This window comes from Priapulus caudatus, unplaced genomic scaffold, assembly GCF_000485595.1.
Source record: "Priapulus caudatus unplaced genomic scaffold, Priapulus_caudatus-5.0.1 Scaffold170, whole genome shotgun sequence".
In the NCBI taxonomy this organism is placed as follows: Eukaryota; Metazoa; Priapulida; class Priapulimorpha; order Priapulimorphida; family Priapulidae; genus Priapulus; species Priapulus caudatus.
In genome coordinates, this window is record NW_014577231.1 from 34,378 (window position 1) to 41,218 (window position 6,841).

At 54.4% G+C, this 6,841-nt stretch overlaps 1 protein-coding gene across 1 annotated transcript in view; it reads left to right on the forward strand.

Annotated features, from left to right (window-relative positions):
• The first annotated feature begins 1,783 nt into the window (after nucleotides 1-1,783).
• Nucleotides 1,784-6,841, forward strand: part of LOC106806631 (F-box/WD repeat-containing protein 7-like) — a 27,089-nt gene continuing 22,031 nt past the window's right edge. Inside the window, exons 1-2 of the mRNA XM_014808632.1 lie at nucleotides 1,784-1,839; nucleotides 2,882-3,181. The gene's annotated coding sequence lies outside the window, so the exon portion shown is untranslated. The remainder of the gene's footprint in view (nucleotides 1,840-2,881; nucleotides 3,182-6,841) is intronic.

The following is a 6,841-nucleotide window of genomic DNA, read 5'->3' on the forward strand; positions in this document are numbered from 1 at the left end:
GTGATAGAGAGGAGAGAGAGAGAGAGAGGAGAGAAGAAGGAGAAGGAGAAGACGAGGAGAGTGAGAATAAGAGAGAGAGAGAAGTGCGAGAGAGAGAAGAAAGAAGAGAGAGGATGAGAGCAGAGAGAGAGAGAGAGAGACGAGAGAGAGAGAAGAGAGAGAAGAGATGCGATTGAAGAGAGAGATAGAAGAAGAGTGAGAGATAGAAGCAGAGAGAGAGAGAGAAGAGAGAAGAACGAGAGACGAGAAGACGAAGAAGAGAGACGAGAGAAGACGAGAGAGCAGAGAGCAGAGAGGAGAAGAGAGAGAGGTGAGAGATAGAGAGAGAGAGAGAGAGAAGAGAGAAGAGAGGAGCACATGTTTGAGCCAAATATGGAGAAGCAGACAAATTTTACGAATTTATGCAAGGCTATTGTAGGTTAATGACGGTTAATTACTTCACGCAGATACAATTGTTTTCCACAGAGTTCCCTTATTCACACCAAAGTTAAAATATAAAAAAATTTATAAAGAAAAACGACCCGAGGACGAACAGCGTTTCGAGATTTATACTGATCTTACGGCCGACGGTACGGACAACAATCTTTACTATCATGCAAACATATGGTAGTGTAGTGTAGGGTGGTGGATGGGGGGGGCGGGATAATGGTTAGTACTATCAGTACATGTGACATCAAGCCCTACTTATATTAATCCTTATCCTCTGCCAACCACTGTCGCCACCAGCTTACGCTTAATAACACTTCAACCTACTTGCTGTTTGAACGCTGCTGAATCCTCTTCTCATCTGTCTCCATTGTCTGGTCAAATGTCTGCTTGTCTGCCTGCTGCCTGTCCTATCTGTCTGCCTGCTTGCCTGTCTATCTGACTGCGCTTGCTCCTGCCTGCCTCTCTGTCAGTTAATCCTGCCTGCATGCATGCTGCTGCCTGTCTATCTGCTGTCTGTCCGTCTACTGCCTGGCATGCATGCACTACTTGCCTGTCTGTCTCTGTCACTTCATCCCATCCTTCCTCTTCCTCACCTCACTTCATCTCTTTCTCTTTCGCGCTTCCTCTCTTCTCTCTGCGTTACTCACTTGCACCTTCTTTTCTAATTGAACTGTCTTTCTCCTTCTAAATAGCCAGTTAGCAATTGGTCAGCTCGCGCGCAACCCCATCACTGACCGATTTGCTGCGTATTCATTGCCCACTTCGTTGTCATACGTTCCTGGTTCGAGGCGGTGACGGCCGCGGCGTGCTTGCCGGTACGGGGGCGGTGCGGCCGCCGCAGACAGCAAGTGCCTGCGCCGTGCTACTACTGACTTGCTGTTTTCTGCTAGTCAGTCGCCTGCGCTAGACTGTGCTGCTCGCTTAATCAGTCGCTCGCTAGCTGCTGCTGCTGCTACTACCGCTCCGTGCGTCGCGTTTCGTCTGCAGCACCGCTGCAGCCGGCACTGGCCGCCCCGCGCCCGCCATTGTCGTGGTGCGTTGCGCCTCACGGGCACGCTGGACGTGAGGCGTATGCGAGCAGTTATATTGACCTCCACGTTCAACTCAATCAATGCTGAGAGGGGAGGCGGGGCCCACCGTAACACTCTCTGTACTGTTCACACACACGTCATGCAGTGCTGTCTTTACACACTATTGCCCAACCACCTCACGAGCATGACACCGACGCGCCGCCACGCACTGCGCAAATACGGACAATACAGACATACAGACACCTACGGCACGACCGCGCACGCGACGCGCGCCGCACCAGCTGCGCACGCACGCACGCACGTCACGCACGCTAGCACGCATCGCACGCACGCGACAGACGTGCCGGCCAGCGGAGACACCCCGTCCCCCTCGGCAACGGTGAGCTGCGTTCCCCTCCCACTCAGCTAGGTTGGGCTATCCTGCTCCCCCTCGGCAACGGTGAGCTGCGTTCCCCTCCCACTCAGCTAGGTTGGGCTATCCTGCCCTCCTTGGCAATGGTGAGCTGCGTTCCCCTCCACCTCAGCTAGGTTGGGCTATCTTGCCCCCTTGGCAATGGTGAGCTACGTTCCCCTCCCACTCAGCTAGGTTGGGCTATGCTGCCCCCCTTGGCAACGGTGAGCTGCGTTCCCCTCCCACTCAGCTAGGTTGGGCTATCCTGCTCCCCCTTGGCAGCAGTGAGCTGTCCTTCTTACCCCTCTCCCTCAGCAACTGTAGGCTATCCTGCTTTCCTCTCCCCCTTAGCAATGGTGAGCTGCCCTGCTTCTCCCTGCTTTCAGCTATGGTAGGCTATCCTGTTCCCCCTCAGTAACACTAACAGTGAGCTTTTCTGCTTCCCCCTCTCCTCTCCTCCTCATCAATGGTACGCCATCCTGCTTTCCCCCTCCCCCTCAGCAACGGTGAGCTATCCTGATATCCCCTCCCCCTCAGCAAGGTTGAGCTATTTTGCTTAGCAGCATAGTCACCAGAGTTCGCTGATATACAGTCAACCCTGTATATAAGGATTACTCAAGGGAAACTCCCAAAAGGTGTCCTTAATAGACAGGTATCTAGTATATAGAGGTGGTTTCATGGTATACATACGAATTAGCGCAACTCCCAAATGTCCTTAATAGACAGGTATACATTATGTAGAGGTCGTTTCACTGTATACGTCTGCCTCATCGGAAACCCCAAGTGTCCTTAATAGACAGGTGTTCGTTATGTGTGACTCGGCGGATCCCGCCAAGCGTCCTTAATAGACAGGGGGTCTGGTATAAAGGGATGGTTGCACCGTATACATGCGACTGAACGAAAAAACTCCAAGTGTCCTTTACACACAGGCGTCTGTTCTATAGAGGTGTCTTCTGCCAACACCAGGTGCTATAAGTGCCTTGGCTGTAACTAGTTTGGTGTGGTCACCGTTCCCTTGCTCGCTCTGCAGGCGACGCCAGCCCGGCTGGAGCCCAAGGACCAGGTTGTCACGCGCTCATTCAGCAAAAGCCACCACGGCAGCGACGATGACAACGACGACGACGACGATGATGACGATGAGGTCGTTGCCGCCGGCGACAGCAGCAGCGACGGCGGCGGCGGGGAGGACGACGATGCCGACAGCACGGAGAACAGCGAGGTCGTGGGGAGCGACAGCGAGAGCACGGAGAACGTCGGATCGGTGGAGAGCTTCCCAGGGGGCGCTAGTCCAGGAAGCCCCGAAGGGCGCGAGACCCGCTCGTCGAAAGTGGTGAGTGTGTGCAAAAAGGGGGATATACCCCCATCCCCCTGCTATCTAGGCCTCTGTCAGATGAACTCAAATTTGACTTTTGATATGCATACAAATATTCATAATCATAATCTTTGTTAATTTATGTTTGTAATAATCTTTGTTAAATTAGCAATAAAAATTGTTAAATGTTAAATTTAAATGTTAAATTAAAGTTAAGTTTAAATTTAAATGTTAAATTGTTAATTGTTAAATCAATAATCTTTGTTAAATTAGCAGTACTCTACAGGCGCCGCAGAACGATTTTTGAAGTGGGGGTGCTAAATTTGTTACGCTCGACAGTGGCCAATGCAGGATTTCGAGGAGGTGGTAAGAAACATGCGGGGGTATGCGGGTCCTCCCCCAGAAAATGTTGAGTCCCCCATTTTCCTCCGGAAAGTAGGGCGGGATGATTGTACACGCCATCCCCCCACGTCAATAAGTGGGGGGGGATGCATCCCCCCCATCCCCCCGCTATCTACGCCCCTGGTCTCCGCAAATTGCACTACGCCGTAATTTATTATTATACCAAATTATGTGAAATATTCGTGGTAATATGAAGTGTGCTATATATATATATACATTTGGCTCTCAGGCGGGTGCTATTTTAATTGCACGAATTACACGTCCGTACCGTTAATTTGACGCTCTCGCATGCGCTGATAGCCATATATTTTCATTATGATGATACCGCCGCAGTGGTTGCCTTCAGGGATACCTCATTATCGTCCATATTCGAGTTGCGTAATGACTGCTCGAGTGCTACTAGAGCCATTAGTTGCGCCTATATTTATTACACACCTAGGCTATGGCTACGTGCTTAGTGTCACATACGCAGACACGTATGCGCACACGCACGTGCGCACACGTATACACGTACATGCACACATGCGCACGCACACATGCACGCACGCACGCAGGCAGGCACATACACACACCCACATGGTAACCTAGCCTCAACTTACATCCGCCGTCCACCCCTGGCTAACCTAGACCTCCTACCAGCCGGCCCCCACCCCTGGTAAATCTAGACCTCTCACTACACCCCCCCACCCCTGGTACTAACCCTCCCTACACCCGCCCCTCCAAGCACCTGGTAAAGCGCTAGACCCTCCTACACCGGCCCCCCCACCACCTGGTAACCGCTAGAACTCCCTACAAATACCCGCCCCCGTCCCCCCACTCCCTGGTAACCTAGACTCCCTACAACCGCCCTCCCACCCCGCAGACGTACCTACCTGGTAACCTAGACCTCCCTACACCGAGACCCCCATCCCCTGGTAACCTAGACCTCCCTACACCGCCCCCCCCCCACCCTGTAACCTAGACTCGCCTACACCGCCCTCCACCCTGGTAACCAAAAAAAAATAAGACCTCCTTTACAGTCACCGCCCCCGCCCACCCCTGGTAACCTAGACCTCCTACACCGGCCCCCACCCCTGTAACCTAAGACCTCCCTACAGCCGCCCCCACCCTGGTAACCTAGACCTCCCTACACCAGCTCCACCCCCGGTAGCCTAGACCTCCCTACACCGCCCCACCGCCCAGTAACCTAGGACCTCCCATACAGAACCCGCCCCCCGACCCCTGGTAACCTAGATCTCCCTACACCGCCCCACCCCCCCACACACCTGTAACCTAGACCTCCCTACAACGCCCAAACCCGAAACCCCGGTAACTAGATCTCCCCTACACCGGCCCCACCCCCAGTAACCTAGACCCTCTCTACACTCAGCTCCACCCCAGTAACCTAGACCTCCCTGACACAGACCCCCCCCCTCCGGTAACCTAGACCCCCTACACCCCCCCCCCCGGTAACCTAGAACTCCCTAACCGCCCCTCCCCCACCCGGTAAACCTAGAACTCCCTAACACGCCGCCCCACCCGCCCAAGGTACCTAGACCTCCCTACACCGCACCTCCCACCCCTGGTAAGGTTAACCTAGACCTCCCTACACGGCCCCCACACCGGTAACCTAAGACCTCCCTACACGCCCCCCCCCACTCCCTGGTAACCTAAGACCTCCCTACACCGCCCCCCCCACCCCCAAGGACGCTAGACCCTCCGCCACCCGCCTCCACCCCTGTTAACCTAGACCTCCCCTACACCGCCCCCACCCCGGTAACCTAGACCTCCCTACCACCGCCCCCCCCCACCCCTGGTAACCTAGAAACCTCCCTACAGCCGCCCCCCCCCCACCCCCAAGGACCAGACCTCCCCGCCACCCGCCCTCCACCCCATGGTAACCGTAGAACGCTCCCTACTACCTACAAACCGCCCCCCACCACCGTAACTAGACGCTCCCTACACCGCCCCCACCCCGGTAACCTAGAACCTCCCTACACCGACCCCCACCCCGGTAACTAGACCTCCCTACAACCGCCCCCTGCCGCCCCCCACCCCTCCACTGGATAACTTTATTCAATATCTTAATATCCTTCCTACATTATCATATTAACTTCTCTCTGCCTTATTTATATACTCATTTACTGTTGGTGACGAGACCTGCGTTTCTCCTTTTCCTCGCAGCAGCTTGCCTGGCCGGTTGAATTAAACAAATCGACATAGAGACGCGTACGAGTCTCCACCTACTACAGGATGGATTGCTACCGCCAGGCAGACCCGCGTCTGACGCGGACGGTCTAAAGCGTATGTACGCAGCGTTTGAGATCTTCTTGCCTCTACTTTACTATTCTCTGGTTGGACTGCCGATTTGATTCAAACGTTCTTAATTCCGTGTAATCCAATAACCTTCCAGCGCTAACGCGCACTCAACCCAACACACCCTGGAACCTAAGACCTCAGCGCCTTACAACCGCCCCCCCCACCTGTTCCTTTTGGTAACCTTAGACCTCTCCCTACACCGGCCCCAACCCCGGTTAACCTAGACCTCCCAACACCCGACCCCAACCCCCGGTAACCTAGAACCTCCCTACAGATGCCTTTTGGGGGGGCGGCGGGCGCGCGGGGGGGGGGGGGGGGGGGAGGGGGTGAATAATCAAGGAGTGTATATATAGTTAAATTATAGATCTTTATAATTGGTGATATGATACGGCCGGTATACATTGCATGTTTTCCTACGCGGTGTAATAGAAGCAGTTTCATTGGAGCTGCCCGTCACTGTTATGGTTGAGGAGCTGGATAATAAGGGTGATAAATCTCACACACTGACGATTGATTTAATACACTTACCTTACGCGCGATTAACATAGGGCCGGCCCCCAACCCCGTTATAACGTACTTAGACGCTCCTAAAAGGCACGGCCGCCGCACGAACCACAGCCCAGTAACGACTTTAGACCTCTCTTACATCCCAGACGCCGTCGACCTCTACACCCACGCACAAGCCCAGTAACCTAGACCTCCCCTACACAGACCCCCCCCCCTTCGGTTTAACTCTTATACTCCCCCACGCCCCTGTAACCTAGATCCCGTACAGCACCGGCCCCCCCCCCGACGGGGGGACGCGGGGGTCCTGGTAACCTTAGAACTTCCCTACAGGCGCCCCCCGCCCCAAGGGACCTAGACCTCCTACAGCCCCCCACCCCAGTAACCAAGACCTCACTCTCAACTACCTAACTCAGACCTGGCCGGCAGCCTATGGTATCCATATCTCACTCCAATGTCGATGGCAGTGGTACC